Source organism: Rattus norvegicus, chromosome 4 (assembly GCF_021556685.1).
Source record: "Rattus norvegicus strain SHRSP/BbbUtx chromosome 4, alternate assembly SHRSP_T2T, whole genome shotgun sequence".
In the NCBI taxonomy this organism is placed as follows: Eukaryota; Metazoa; Chordata; class Mammalia; order Rodentia; family Muridae; genus Rattus; species Rattus norvegicus.
The window spans coordinates 97,216,104-97,231,724 of record NC_141537.1 but is presented as its reverse complement, the minus strand read 5'-3'; the positions used below and the strand labels follow the sequence as shown (position 1 = coordinate 97,231,724).

General features: G+C 44.4%; 1 long non-coding RNA gene across 7 annotated transcripts in view; it reads right to left on the bottom strand.

Moving 5' to 3' along the window:
- Positions 1-349: 349 nt before the first annotated feature.
- LOC100912188 (uncharacterized) overlaps positions 350-15,621 on the bottom strand; it is a 48,195-nt gene continuing 32,923 nt past the window's right edge. For 2 of the 7 annotated variants that reach the window (XR_015686632.1, XR_015686634.1), the window contains 4 exons: positions 13,024-13,115; positions 3,616-3,733; positions 2,613-2,792; positions 350-1,104 (listed from right to left, as the gene is read on the bottom strand). This is a non-coding gene — a long non-coding RNA (uncharacterized LOC100912188). Of the gene's footprint in view, positions 1,105-2,102; positions 2,284-2,612; positions 2,793-3,615; positions 3,734-4,276; positions 4,835-13,023; positions 13,116-15,621 lie in introns of those variants that run through there. The other 5 variants (XR_015686631.1, XR_015686635.1, XR_015686633.1 and 2 more) reach the window with 5 other exon arrangements.

Genomic DNA, 15,621 nt, shown 5'->3' with positions numbered 1-15,621 from the left:
AGGAATGGATATGAAAACCTATGATCCAGTTTGAAGTTTATGTGGAAGACATACATTCATTCAGCTAACATTTACAGTAACCCTGTCTGTGCTGGAACAGTGCTTTCCAAGAGCAATAAGACAGAAGCCACACGTGTGATCTATCATGTTCTATTTGCCACGTCTATAAAGCAGGGAAGAAGCTAGGCATGGTGGCATGTATGCCTTTGATTGTGGCATTTGGGAGGCAGAGGCAGGCAAATTTCTGTGAGTTTGATGGCAGCTTAGTCTGTATAGCAAGTTTTGGGCCAGGCAGGGTTACATAGAAAGATCTTGTCTCAAAAAAACAAGCAAACAACAGAAAACAATATAGAGAAGTAAAATTAATTTTAATATGCCTTGTATACTAAGTATATTTAAAATGTCAACATTTCAATAAATAATCTGTATACAAATTGAGTTTTTTTATGTTTGTACAGGTGTTCCAGATTTGGTAGTTTTATGCTTATAATAATCTCAGCCGACATAGCAAACCATCATGTGGAGTTGAATTACATTTAAGGTTTCACAATACCGATGGCTGAAGAGGAGATTCACATATATAAATTATTACAAGCACAATTATGGACTGAATAAAATTTAAATTTAAATAAATTAAAACTTAACAAGATTAAAAGTTTAGCTCCTGCATCCCACTGGTCACATCCCGCACACTTCCAGAGCTCCGTGAGTGCGTGCAGCTCCACAGTTACTGTCGAAACTGAAACCGCAGTCCTAGAGTTTAAGATGGGGCACTAAACCCGCCCTTGAACCAACTGAACAGGGAGCTCCAGCAAAGACACCAACAATTATAAGAAGTAGTCTTGTCAAAACCAGCTAGGACAAGACTTTTGCAGGTTAAGTTTAGTTTAGTTCAAGAGATACACAAAAAAGGTATTCAATATAGATAATATTTATACATAAATGTACATTCATTCACCAATCTTTTTTTAAAAGATATTTTGTCAGGAGTGATGGCATGCACTGCATCCTAGCAGGCTTGCAGATTTCTGTGAGGTGAAGGCTAGCCTAGGCTACATGGAGAATTCCAGTCCAGTCAGGAAGCCAGAGCTGTACAGTGAGATTCTGTCAAAAAAAAAAAAAGATTCATTTGTTTTAGTTACGTTATGTTATGTGCACTAATTATTTCTGTGTGTATTTATGTGTACACACGTACACACATGGGAGTCCTTTTGGAGGTCAGCAGAGGAGCTCAGATGTCCTGATGCTACAGTTACAGGTAGCTGTGAGCCACCGAATGTGGATGTTAGGAACAGAACTGCAGTCCTATGTACTTCTGCAGAATGAAAGTGTGCTGCTTAGAATTTTGACCTGCCATTCTTGTACAAGTCAGGTACATATGTTACGTGTTAGGGGTGTTAATTTTAGGACTCTACTCACAGGCTATAGTTGACACAGAGCTAACAGGAAGGGGCACACGAGGCAGATACAGGTCATCACTTAGCATCTGCTATCCTCACACCCTTCTCTGGCTTCACTGAGGGAGCAAGCAGAGACAAACTGACCTCATGGAATCGGTCAAGGTGTACTAGGGCCATGGGAACTTATGACTAGCTTAACTCTTGCTAGGGCATAGCATATAACTGAGTTCTGGCAATGGGGTTTCAAGATAACTGTTCTGTAATGCCTCTGGCAGAAAAGTGTCTTTGTGAATGGAAAGACAGAGCAGATGAGGAAACCATCTTTGGCCCTGTCCCCTTCTTCATGTTTGAAAGGCAGTTCCATGACTAACTGTTATGAATGTAGTGAGATTAGCCCCCAGCAGGCAAAAGTGCCCCATTGAAGATGGGTATATGTGGGAAAAAGACTATAGACTTTTTTTCCTCCAGTTGAGATATATAGCTCAGCCTGGTCCTAACCTTACTACACAGTCAAGGCCATCTTGCATGCCTAATCCTCCTGCCATTCTTAAGTGCTAGAACTATAGGCATATAGTACCAGGTCTGTTATGAGGAATAATTAAATGTTTATTAATAAAGCTACTGTTAGGCACCCTACCCCCCATTCCTGGACTGAAAGTGTTACAACTCTATGTGCTTAATTCTCCAATGTACAGAATGCACCTTCCAAATCTGTACTCTGGTCAGGATAACATCGGAAAGCCACCACACCTGACCCTGACCCAGCAAACAGAAGCCAGTTGTTTGCTGTCGAATCTTCTCCTTCAGCCTCTGGTGGTCACAGAAGACAGCAAAGATGCTGCTCTTTGGCTTTAACTGGAGACAACTATTGCAGAGGTTGTGGCTGTAATTAGAATGCAGTAAACCATTAACTGGGAATTGCTCTTCCTTTGCCTTACCACCGAGCTCCTTGTGAGGCCTGTCTTCTCATCCCTGTGCAATCCTCCGCCTGCTGAAACTCCCCGTTTGAAGGCCATGGTACCATCTTCATTCATTCTCAGTCACATATTTACTTTATTTTGTGATGATGGGTATTGGATATGGGGCCTTGTGAATTATAGACAAACACTCTACTGCCAGAACTATCTTGCTTTTATTTTGAGACAGGACGTCACAAAATTACCCAGGCTGGCCTTGAACTCAGCCCGAAGCTCTTACAAGCCTTGAACTTACAGATCTCGCAGTCTCAGCTGCAGAGTAGCTGTGATGGCAGACGTGTGGGAACTGGCCAGCCTTGACCTTGTGTTCTTGTGCAGCACCTTCTGGAGCTCTGTCCTGGCTTTGGTGATGACTGCAGCTTTGGGAAGCACGTCCTTGGGTTGTGCTGCTTTGCGACTCCTGTGGCATCAAGCACTAAACAGGCATGAAGTTGTGGTTAAAAAAAAAAAAAACAAAACTGTACAGCAGGTCAGAAAAAAAAAAAGAGATTGTGAGACGGGCATCCCTGTTTATGGAGTGGTCACCTCATACTCCTATGTTCTACTCCTGTATTTGACTCCAAGTTTTATCTTTGTTTCTTAACATGTGGGTCAGTTTGGACACTCAACTATTTTCCTGGTGTTCTTTTAAACTCGCCTATTTCTTCTGCTCACATTGCAAAGAACTTACTCTAAATCTTTCCATTCCTTTCTTGGAAATTCTCCACCCTCCCATTTTTGCCACAGAAGGACAAGCATCCTTCAAATGTTTCCTGGGAACTCTGCTCTGCCTCCCCCTGGCCCTCTCCAAAAGGACCACCTAAGAAGGCCTGGGTAGAGAGGGAAGGCCTGACTACCATGCTTCTGGTTGGTTAATCTCAAATGGGACCAAAGCTACTAAAGGGTGTTCTATCTGGGGCAGGCAAGAATCAAAACAGTCTAGGTCTCCAGGGAGCTCTGACAGTGCAAACACAGGAAGCCAAGGAAACTCACTAGTTTACAGAGACAAACAGGAGGCATGAACTTGGCAGAAACTGACTACAGTAGAAGACTGGAGACTGAGCAAGGAGGGTCCTGAGCACAGCCTGTGAAAGGATTGCTTCGCCCCAGTCAAAAAGAAAACTGAGAGGACACATCCTTTCATAACTTTTCCCCTTAGCCCATCTTTTTACAATTAACTGAGTATTCAACTTATTACACAAAATCAATTCCCTCCACACTCTGAGTACTTGACTGTCCCCCTCCCCCAACCTATTTACCTGGTTGCCAGCACATTTGTGGAACACACAGTGGGGACACTGTCATCTAGATAGTCAATGCCTCCAAAGAACAGTAGTTTCCTTAGGCAAACGGCCTGTGGGAGGGCTTCTAACATGTCTGCAAGGAAAGAAAGACAGTAAAAAGTGCTCTGCAAAATGCTAGTTTAAGAGGCTGCTTAGAAAAACAAACAGGCCTCAGTACAGTTCCAGAACAGCAGCAATGTGCAGGGGGTGCAGTGGGTGGGGGCTGCCAGAAGCCCAGAGAAGCAAGTAAACAGCTACAACTGATAGATTTCCCCAAGTGATCAGGGGTACCCAGTAAAGTAGAGACGCACAGAGCAATGGAAAGAGAAGAACAAGGTCAAAAGGGACCAAGGCAAAATGGGGCATCCCAGGGAGCAAAGAGCAAAGTTTTTCCACTAGACAAAAGTTCCAGGTTATAAGACCTGATGGTTATCTAGGAGGAACAGAAGAGGGTAGAGAGAATGGGTATTTCAGGACAATTGCTTTTAAAACCATCCCTCTTCCTCGTCCTCCTCTTCTTCCTCCTCCTCCTCTTCCTCCTCCTCCTCCTCGTCGTCGTCCCCCTCATTCTCTTTCTCCTTTTCCTCTCTTCCCTTTTCCTCTCCCCTCCTTTCCCCTCTCCCCGTCCCTTTCTCACCTCCTTCACAACAACAGACCAAAGATGAGCTCCCTGGGCAGTTTCACTTCAGCCCATAGCACTATAATGAGCTAAGACAGTGGAGAACTGGAAGTGCAGTCAGCCCATGGAGTCACTAAAGAGGCTCCCTGAGGACTCAGCTTTCTGTTACTGGTGGGCCTTAGGCCAGACAGTCACTGTAGGAATGAAACAACGAGGTCAACAAAAAGTGGGAAGTTTGCTTCCCGGATGCAGCATGGAGGTCTTGATAGTGAAGAAAAGTTCCCAGTGTCCAGGAGGATGAGCAGTCTGATCATAGAGAGGGCTCATGTCAAGGACAGGCTGACAGGAGGCATTGGGAGTGACTTGATAGTGGTGTTATGGCCATGGTCGTTCCCTCCTTGTTTCTCAGGGAGCTCCTGTGGGGATCTAGGCTTGTTTAGGTATGCGGCACTCAGCACTTCTTTGGCATTTAGCTGCCCTTTCCTCCCTTGGCCTCCTGCCACATCCTCTGACCCATTTACAGAGGTAGATCATTTTCAGTGTCCATTCTTCTCCCCACTTTCCTCTGTAGCCCTTGACCCTACCACATGACCCTGTCAATTCTGCCTGGGCCTTGGCAGATGTCCATAGCCTTCTATAAGGATCGTTTCTAAGCACACTTACCACAAGCTTTCTTTACTCCCTACACAAATGAGCTAGATTTTAAGTTAGCTTAGGATACAGTACAGTTGGAAGACCACTTGCCTACGATGCACAAGACCCTGGGTTCTATCCTTATTATCCGCAAAACAAGGCATGGTGGTGCACGCCTGTCATCCCAGCACTTGGGAGGAGGAAGCAGGATGATCAGAAGACCAAAGTTACTTTAGACAACACAACAAGTTTGGGGGCAGCTAAATTACTGTCTCCAAAGAACGGGGGTTCCTCTACTTTCACCCCATCTCCTCTGATACAAACATACAGCACCGTCCCTTGCCAAAATGTTGCCATCTTCTGGTTACATTCCCCTCAACAGCTGTGATGGCTTTTCTCCTTCCTCAAACCTCGGATTCAGTTCTCCCCTACTGCTGCTCTGGTCAGCAGATGAAGTCACCTCCACTTAAGGAGTCAGCTCATCTTACATCGTCACTCCCTCCTGAAACTTGTACTTGCCCTACAGCCTACATTCTTCACTATTTAGTTTCCTGTCTCCTCTGCAGGGCAAAGGGTTTCAGAGCTAGCTGTGTTTTTACTCCAAGAGCTAGGAAAAAAAGAAGTTCTAGATATTTATAAAAGAACTTAACATAGGATCTTAAAGAAATGCTTGTAATCTTCATGTGTAGCAGCATCATTTACAGCCAACATGGAAACAACCCCAATTCCACTCAAAGAGAGATAATCAAGATATGGTATAGGTCTATTTGGAAATGCTATTAAAGAGGAAAGAAATGGGTCTGGGGGATGACCCAGAGGGTGAGAACTTGCTGTTCAACCATAAGGACATGAGTTCAAATTCCCAGTACCCACATTAAAAACAAAATGAAACAAAACAAAAGAAAACAACAAAACTGAAAACCTGAGTGGTCACATGCCTATAACCTCACCAACGTGGGAGTGGAGACAGAAGAATAATTAGGGCTTGCTGGCCATCAGCCTAGTTCCAGGCTCAGTGAGAATTTCTCTCAAGGGAATAAAAAAGAACATCTGACATCCTCCTCTGGCCTCTGCGAACACACACGCGCGCACACACACACACACACACACACACACACACACACACACACACACACACACAATAAATAAATAAATAAATAAATAAATAAATAAATAAATAAATAAGAAATAGAAAAGAAGTTGTGATTTATGCTACAACATGGATGATCCTGAGGAGTACGGTTAGGCTTCAAGAAATGGCCCAGCCATGAGGGCACCTTGAGTAGTCAAGTCATAGTGACAAGCAGTATAGCAGTGACCATTGGGGGTCAGGGGAGGGAGAATGGAGAGCTAATGTTTAAAGAGTATGAAGATTTTCCGGGTAGGACATGTTCTGTGGGTAAGTGGGTGTTGAGTATGCTCAATACCACTGAACTATATACTTTAAAAGGGTCAAAATTGTAAATTTTATACACATGCACAACCATAGAAATAAAGGTTTTATTTTAAAAATATAATAGGTTCACTGAACTGAGAACAGGACCCCCATTGAAGGAATCAGAGAAAGAACTGGAAGAGCTTGAAGGGGCTCGAGACCCCATATGAACAACAATGCCAAGCAACCAGAGCTTCCAGGGACTAAGCCACTACCTAAAGACTATACATGGACTGAGCCTGGACTCTGACCTCATAGGTAGCAATGAATATCCTAGTAAGAGCACCAGTGGAAGGGGAAGCCCTGGGTCCTGCTAAGACTGAACCCCCAGTCAACATGATTGTTGGGGGGAGGGCGGCAATGGGGGGAGGATGGGGAGGGGAACACCCATAAAGAAGGGGAGGGGGAGGGGTTAGGGGGATGTTGGCACGTAAACTGGGAAAGGGAATAACACTTGAAATGTAAATAAGAAATACTCAAGTTAATAAAATATATATATATATATATATATATATATATATATATATAATAGGTTCTTTTTCCTCACACAGGTTCTTAGATCAAAATTTTCAGAGCGTTGAATGTTTTAGTTTTTTTCCCCTTTTAATAGAGAGTGACATTGTGCCAGACACCATGCTGGACTCAGGGATTTGCACATCAATCATGTGGTAGATTCCCCCTTAAAGGGCTTGTAGCCCTGGTAAGACAGCAGCAAGAACTTCTCAAGTGCTGGGCAAAGCAAAGGATTAAAGGGAGTGGAGTGACCCTGACTCCAGGATCGGAGGACATGGGAGAGAGCGTGGCAGGATCCCCAAAGCAGTTCTGAGTTCAGTCTACAACCAGTCCACACTGCTTCCTTTCACTCATTGTGATTTATCACCAAGTTAAAACATTTGACAGGTTTAAAGGGCCTGTCCCTGTCCCTCCCTTTGAAGATGTATCCTGGGTCACTAACTGCTGGGGAGCAGAGAAAGTCTTTGGTTTTACCCAGTCTTTTCTCATGCCGCTTTCCTCTTCCACACCCTCAGGAGCAATGTCTCACTTCCCATCCCACACTGCCCAAATGCCTGGATTCCAAAGAGAGGTGCGAGAGGTGATGGAGACCACACTCCTAGGTTGGACCTTGTGGGCGAGTAAGCCAGATAAGGACACTTGTGTATGAAAGTTAAACCCATTACTTTGTGCTAACCTAACAAATCAAGATGAAATGATTCCTTCTCTTCCTTCTCCACTCCCCCCTACCCCTGCCCGCCCCACACCACCTCCTTCCTTGGCACCCAGGGAAACACTTGCTATAGATGGACCAGCCAAGGAAAAGACCTGCAGGACTGGTTCCTCAGTTTTTACCAGGCATGGTGGCACATGTTGGCCGGTTCAGCTATTGGGAGGCTGGGGCCAGTCTGAACATCTAGAACATTTGAGGCCAGTTTGTACCACCATAGAGAAGTTCCATACCAAAAGCAAGCAAGTAAGCAAACTTAGTTTTGCTGGGAGAAAATGCCCGAGAACTAGGGGGTTTATTTGCCTGAATGGCTCTCTGTTTATACATTCACTCAACATTTTTTATGTTATTTTTTTAAAGCAAAATATGTGGCTGAATAGTCCCACCACTTTTCATTTCTCTTTAGGCTGCAGCAGGAGATTGTCCTCCTGGAATTCCTCTCCTTGTGTCTTCTCCAAAGCTTTCTGGCATTTCAATCCCACCATGCTCTCTGGTCCTCACTCTCCACCTTTCCTCACTTCTAAAACAAGGCATTGTTCCACTCTTGTCACATCCCCTCCCCTCCCTGTCCCTCCTCTCTTTCATTCCCATTCCCAAAGGAGAGAAGGCAAGAGCAGGCAGGGAGAGTCTCACACAGGGGACAGCAATGTGGAAGGAAAGTGAAGAGAGACTGACTGGACAGGAAGCCCCAGGAGGCAGGGCGCCTCTGAGAAGGTGTGAGCAGGCTAATGAGTACCTGGCACTCCTATGTTAGACAGTAATACCCGGCTCGGCTGCCACCGTCATGCTCTGACTCTGGTCTGGAACTCGCAGGGAGTGTCACCTCTGTGTGATACAGTGATGGGCTGCAGAGGGGCAGCAGCTGTTGGCTGTCGGCTACTGTACTTCTTCCAGCTGTTCTGTGAAGCCCTCCTAGCGCTCCCACGCCGGCCGGCACACCTGCACCGGCTTGCACTCATTAGTACTGCTTGTCCCCTTGCGAGGCTCATTAGTTCCAGTGTGTCCACTAACACTTGATAGGCTGGGAGTGTTAAGGCTGAGCCCCAGGCCATCTGTGAGAATGTGATTTCGAATATGTTCGAACTGCTGTCTCTGTGAGACTGCGCGCCTCCTCCGCCCATCCCATAAAGCTGGTACCCTCGCGACTGCTTCTGGCCTAGCCACACTCTGCTCTGTGCCGTTCTCATTTTTTAAAGATATGAACGTGCAGTTTCTCTGTGATTGGTGACCACTGTATACATTCTTGTCTTTGCATTCCTGCAGCCAGATACAAATGATGTGGACAGTAGGCAGGCACCCAAACATTCCTTGGATGAGTTGCACAGGAAAGACTACTGGGCTAATTGCAAGAGCATGGCAAGCTGAGTGAGCTGGAGGCAAGGAGCTCGTCTCAGTTCTAGCTCCAGCACACACTGGCTTTGTGAACAGGACAAGTCACTGAGGAGTGCTGCTGACCGTCACTGGCTGGTGTGTACAAAAAGAAACTACTGTAAGTCAGTATCCATTCGGATGCTATTGGGGGTGTATATGGCCACAGACTAGGTATCCATTCCGAAGTAGGCACGTTGGATGTGCCCACCCCAGTGACAAGCTTATCATGAAGAACAACCAAAAGCTTTGGATATGAAATGATGAATGCACTCTAAAGTTCTGTGAGAATGTCCCTTAGGATTGCTTTGCATGTTTATGTGTGTGATGTATAAATATATGTGTGAGTGTCAGCGTGTGTGTGTGTATGCGTGTGTGCGCGCGCGCACACGCGCACTCAAAGGTGATGTCATGTGTCTTCATCCTTCTCTACCTCATTCATTCTCTCGCTTGAACCCAGAGCTCACTAATTTGTCTAGTCTAGCTAGCTAGCTTTCTTCAGGGATCTTATCTGTCTCCCAAGCACTGGGATTAAAAGGGAGCCACCACGCCCACCAGACATTGACATCAGAGCGGAGGACCCTTACTCTGGTCCTCATACTTGTACAAAAGAGCCATCCCTTAGATCTCTCTCTCTCTCTCTCTCTCTCTCTCTCTCTCTCTCTCTCTCTCTCTCCCTCCCTCCCTCCCTCCCTCCCACCCTCATGCATCAGATCCTGATAAACTTGCAAGCAACGGCATGCTGTAGTTCTTACATATCTAAGGCAGCTTCATCTTATATTATTTCCCTGTGAGGCATGTACCTGGCAGGGTCAAATAGGCCTAGTGTTGTGAGCAAGGCAAGCTTTGGCTTGTAGTCACCCCATGCTTTGGGAATGGGTCATCCCTCTTCCCCCACTGATCTTGTCATATTCGAAGACTAACAAAAATCTCATTGACACCAAAGTGAGCTCCCTCTCTCTTGAAAAAGAATCTCACCATATAGCCTAGGCTCAACTCATGGTTCTCATGCCTCTACCTCCTAAGTGCAGGGATTGTAGCTCATGGCTAACATGAGCTCTCTGTACTCATACTTTTGCTATTAATGGTAGTATTACACGTTACTGACACCCAGCTATGAGGCTCGGTTTGCATATCTTCATTCTACCATTTACTAGTTGCCAGGCATTAAGAAAATGGATCTTGGTTGGGCATGGTAGCACACGCTTTTAATCTTAGCACTTAGAGGCAGAAGCCAATAAATCTCTGTGAGTTCAAGCCAGACTAGTCTAGAGAGCAAGTTCTAGGACAGCCAGATCTACACAGTGAGACCCTGTCTAAAATATCGAAACAACAACAACAACAACAACAACAAAATAGTAGAAGCTGCAGCAAGAGCAACAACAAAAAAGAGAAATGCTTGCTGTACTTAAAGAAGAGGAAGGAAGGAAAGAAAGAAAGAAAGAAAGAAAGAAAGAAAGAGAGAGAAAAATTAGATATTTCTGTATTCCTCTTCTGCAAATTAGATACAAGTTCTTCCACATCCAGGAGCTACTGTGAGGATATTCCTATTCAAACTGGAAGCATGTGTTATACGACCCTCATTAGCAGAGCAGATCATAACTCTGCCTTTACGGGATGTGTTTTCATGCATGGCTAACTTTAGTGAGCTCTTTGTCCAGACACTATATAGTCACCTTATCTATATGGTTTCAGTTCTCACAGTGATGATAAGCATCTATTTTCTTAAAAAAAAAAAACAACAAAGAGATAGGCTGAGAAAGTAAGACAATATGTCTTAACTCACAAATCTATTTCATTTCTGTAGACTTCAAATTTAAAATACTCATTAGTATATTTTCGCTTGGTTGATTAGCTTTTCCACATCTGTTGAACTTCTGCAATGTCAGATGCACAAGAAGTAAAGCAGGAGTTCCACTGAAGCAGACCATTCTATTGCAGTCTGGCATAGGTTACTTTGCACATGTCTACCCACCGCGTAGGATGAGCTATATACAACACAGAGAGTGGAAACTCAGCCAAGGGAACAACAGATGGGTCAGTTCAGTGCACCTTGACTCAATCACATGCAAATACCCTAAACAAAAACTTTCCAATAAAGCTCCGTGTGCCGAGAATGCTTGGCCCGCAGGCAAACCTTACAGGAGAGGAGTCCCTCTTCCCTTGGGGATTGTACAATGCTGGAAACAGCTCCCCAACTGCTGGAAGGTTGGTGCCCGCTCTGTGGACTCTTACTCTGGCCCATGGACAGAGCTCTACCCCTCTGGCAATAGACATGGCTTAGCTAGCTTTTCACAAGACACCCCACACCCTGAACTGACTAAAATAAGCACATAAGACAGGAGGAAGGCTGTTCAGCCTACCAGGCAGTGAGCATACACTGCTCCACCGGTCGGCCCTCACTAAACTCACATGGCCGTTTCCAGCAATATTCTCAAACCTACCCCTCCCCACTTCTGCTGCTTGCCTGAATAATACTTGACTCAGAAAAATGTCCACAGAGAATGCTTCATCTTTCCCACACTAGGATTTTAAGTTTAACTAAGTTCGTGTTCATCTTTTTGTGCCCCCTTCTTACTATAAAGAGGGGATAATCCCACCACCAGAAGCTGATCCCACAACACCATACTAGAAGTCATCAGTTCTCAACATTAATGCTCTCAATTCCCCAATTAAAAACCCAGCAGACTCTGTCTTTGTCCCCATGCCTGCTGCTGTTTCCTTTCTATGCTGGAAGTTTGTGGCACACACTCAGGAAGTAGTACAGTGTTCATCTCCACTTAGTCTTGCCATGACTTGATGTCACAGGATGATACTTGTCTTAGTCAGAGTTTCTATTCTTGCAAAAACATCATGACCAAGAACCAAGTTGGGGAGGAAAGGGTTTATTCAGCTTACACTTCCACATTGCTGTTCATCACTGAAGGAAGTCAGGACTGGAACTCAAGCAGGTCAGGGAGCAGGAGCTGATGCAGAGGCCATGGAGGGATGGTACTTACTGGCTTGCTTTCCCTGGCTTGCTCAGCTTGCTCTCCTATAGAACCCAAGACCACCAGCCCAGGGACAGCACCAACCACAATGGGCTGGGTCCTCCCCACTTGATCACTAATTGAGAAAACGCCTTACAGCTGGGTGTCAAGAAGGCATTTCCACAACTGAGGCTCTTTTTCCTGTGATTAGCTTGTGTCAAGTTGACACACAAAACCAGCCAGTACAGTACTCAAAAGGAGCTTCCCCTTCTCTCAGAAGGGAAGGGGGAAATTCAGGGAGGGATTTGTGAAGGTGGGACTGGGGGAGGGGGGTCCAATCAGGATGTAAGGTGGATATTAATAATAGTGATGATGATGATGACGATCATGATGATGAAGAAGTAGAAGAAAGAATAGGCATCTCCTGAGAGTAAAAGAATGGAAAAAGATATTCCAAGAAAATGGACACAAGAAGCAAGGAACTTCTTGTAGCTGAATTAAAAAAAAAAAAAAAAGGGACATGACTGTTCCCAGGTATGTTGTAGGTTAAAGTTTGTTGTCAATAAAAGGGAGTGCCTACTTAGAGTCAGGGACTTCTGAGAGAATCCAGAGCATAGGTGACCGTGAGTGGGCAATGTTGGGAAGGGGTCGGGGGAGAAGGAAAGGGGAAGAGAGGGGAACCAGGTGCATCAGCGAAAGGCTCAAAGGTACAAAGTTAGCAGGCAGCCAAAATGGTTGGATTATATAGAGAGAGCAGTCTAGCCCCCTGGGCTGGAGAGTTCAGGGTGGGGGTGGGGTGGGGTGTATCCTAGTCAGGGAGACACTGCAATAAGGAGGGACATTTCAAAGTGGGGAAATTCAAAGGGAACCTGGTGACCAGGTCCACTTTGATATGTTAAATAGGTACCTTAGTGATTAGGTTTGAAACCTAACAGTAACCATTTTAGTATCTGACTAAATAGACTTCAAACCCAAACTAGTAAGAAGAAACGGGGACAGACACTATATACTTACTTTTCAAAGAAAAAAAATCCACTAAGAGGGTCTTACAATTCTAAATAACTATAGAGCAAACAAAAGAGCATCCAAGTTCATAAAAGAAACACTATTATACAAAATATTATATATTGGTCCTCACACAGTGATAGTGGGTGACTTCAATATCCCACTATTGCCATGGATTAAAGCTGGATATTACCAACACAGCATCTTCACTGAGTGGTTCTGGTGCTGGTCAAATGGATACGCACATGTAGAAGAATGCAAACAGATTCATATTTATCACGCTGCACAAAACTCAATTCCAAATGGATAAAGGTCATCAACATAAGCTCATATACCCTGAATCTGATTGAAGAGAAAATGGGGAATAGGTTTGAACTCATTGGGATAGGAGAAGACTTTCTGAACAGGACACTGACAGCACAGGTGCTAAGATCAACAATTCATAAATCACATGCCGTGAAACTGAACATCTCCTGTATGGCAAAGGACACTCTCAGCTGAGTAAAGCAGCAGGCTACAGAATGGGGAAAGATTTTTACCAATTACTCGTCTGATTTTAGTCATGAGCTTATCCTTTAATGACTGAGTCATCTCTCCAGCCCACCAATTACACATCTGATAGAAGGTTAGTATCTAAAATATAAAGAACTTGCCAAGTCGTGGTAGTATACACCTTTAATCCCAGCACTTGGGAGGCAGAGGCAGGCAAATCTCTAAGTACATGCCAGCTTGGTCTCTGCAGAGTGAATTCCCAGACAGCCAAGGCTACACAGACAAATGCTGTCTCAAAAACAAACGAAAATCCAAAAAATTAAACTAAATCAATCAAACAAACAAACAAAAGAACTAAAACACTGGACATCAAGAAAATAAATAATCCAAGTAAAAGTGGGGCATAGAGCTAAACAGACAGGCGTCAAGAGGATGAAGAACAAACAGCTAAGAAGTACTGAAAGACGTGTTCGACAACCTTAGTTAGCAGAGAAATGCAAATCAAAACTAGTTCGATATTTCATCTTGTACTAGACAGAATGGGCAAGATCAATAAAACAAATGACAGCTCATGCTGAACAAAGATGGGGGTAAGGAGAACACTCATCCATCGCTGGTGGAAGTGCAAACTTTACACAGCCACTATGGAAATCATAGTGATGGTTCCTCAGGAAGATGCAAACCAATCTATCCCAAGATCCAGCTATACCACTCTTGGGCATATACCCTAAGGATATTTCATTCTACAACAGAGACACCTGCTCATTGCTGCTACATTCATACTACCCCCAAAGTAGAAAGTGCCTAGCCATTCACCAACACATGAGGTGATGAAGACAATGTAATACACTTACATAATGGAATATCGCTCTGCCATTAAAAAGGAAATAGAGCAATCCACAGATAAACGGATGGACCTACAGAAAAATGAGGCAACCAAGACCCCAAAAGACAGGTATGTTTTTTCTCACATGTGGTTGTTAACTTTTAAATATTTGATAGATGTGTTACTATCCTACTTACCACACATGTTAGATATAAAGTAAGGAACCAGAGGAAAGAGCAGGCTATCCCAAGAAAGGAAAAATAGTACAGAGAAATAGGAATAGGCTTAGATGAAGAGGAGGGAAGCTAGGGAAAAGGGGGTGAACAGCTAATACTAAGGGCCATTTGAGGAATCATACAGAAATCTATGATAATAGAAGCTTCTTAAAATATATACAAATATGAAAGAAATATAGTAGAAATTGCCAAAGAACAGGGAAACAAAGCCCAAACTAGATATTTCTTGACACCAAGTGAAACCTCCAGTGCCAGGAATGGGTTATATCTAATTGAGTTGTTGGCTAAAAGGGCACCATAGAAACCCCCAAACAACTCAGTCTACTGCCAAGTTTAGTGGTTACTCTCCACAAATTGATGGTAAGGCCTTATGCTAAAGACGACACTTACATACCTCACTGAAACTTGAGAAGTCAAGCTGGTGCCTAAGTAAAGGCTTCACCATTTTTTTTTAAACTAGAGTTTGCATACTACCAGAGGAGAAAAGTAAACACCGACCTTGCTACAAACCCTTTGATTACAATGGTGACCTGGCTGCATGACATGCTGGTACAACGGTGACACAAGTGTTGTGGGAGAAACCAACCATTACCTACTTAGATTTCAGGTCTACTCCGTGAGTTGGAATGCATGCCTGACACTGTTCCAGTGGCCAAGAATCTGGGATTATCAAGGTCACAGGCCTAGGGGAAAACCCAATGCTATTGTTCTGACGAAGGAACACAGGAACAAAATGACTTTTAATGACATTCTACTGTACCCATAGATCACTGTCTTGCTCAGCCATCATTAGAGACGATCCCTCCTCCAGGTGATAGAAACTAATACCGAGACCCACAATTGGACAATGTGCAGAAGTGAGAGACCTTGAAACACTCTGTCCTAAAGAGATGTCTTCATTTAATCCCTCCACTCAGGGTTCAGGGAACTTTGTAGAAGAGAAGGCAGAAATATTGGATGAGCCAGGGGAATGGAAGATATCAAGGAACAAGGCCTTCTAGATGTAACAGGACTGAGGCACGTGTGCACTGACAAAGGCTGTGGCAGCACGCACAGGGCCTGCACAGATCCAAACCAGACAGGGTCCCAGTGCTGGGATGGGGAAGTGGACACAAGCTGCCATTCCTAACTCAGGCGCTAGCTCCAATGAGCAACCACTTACAAAAAATTAGTTTTT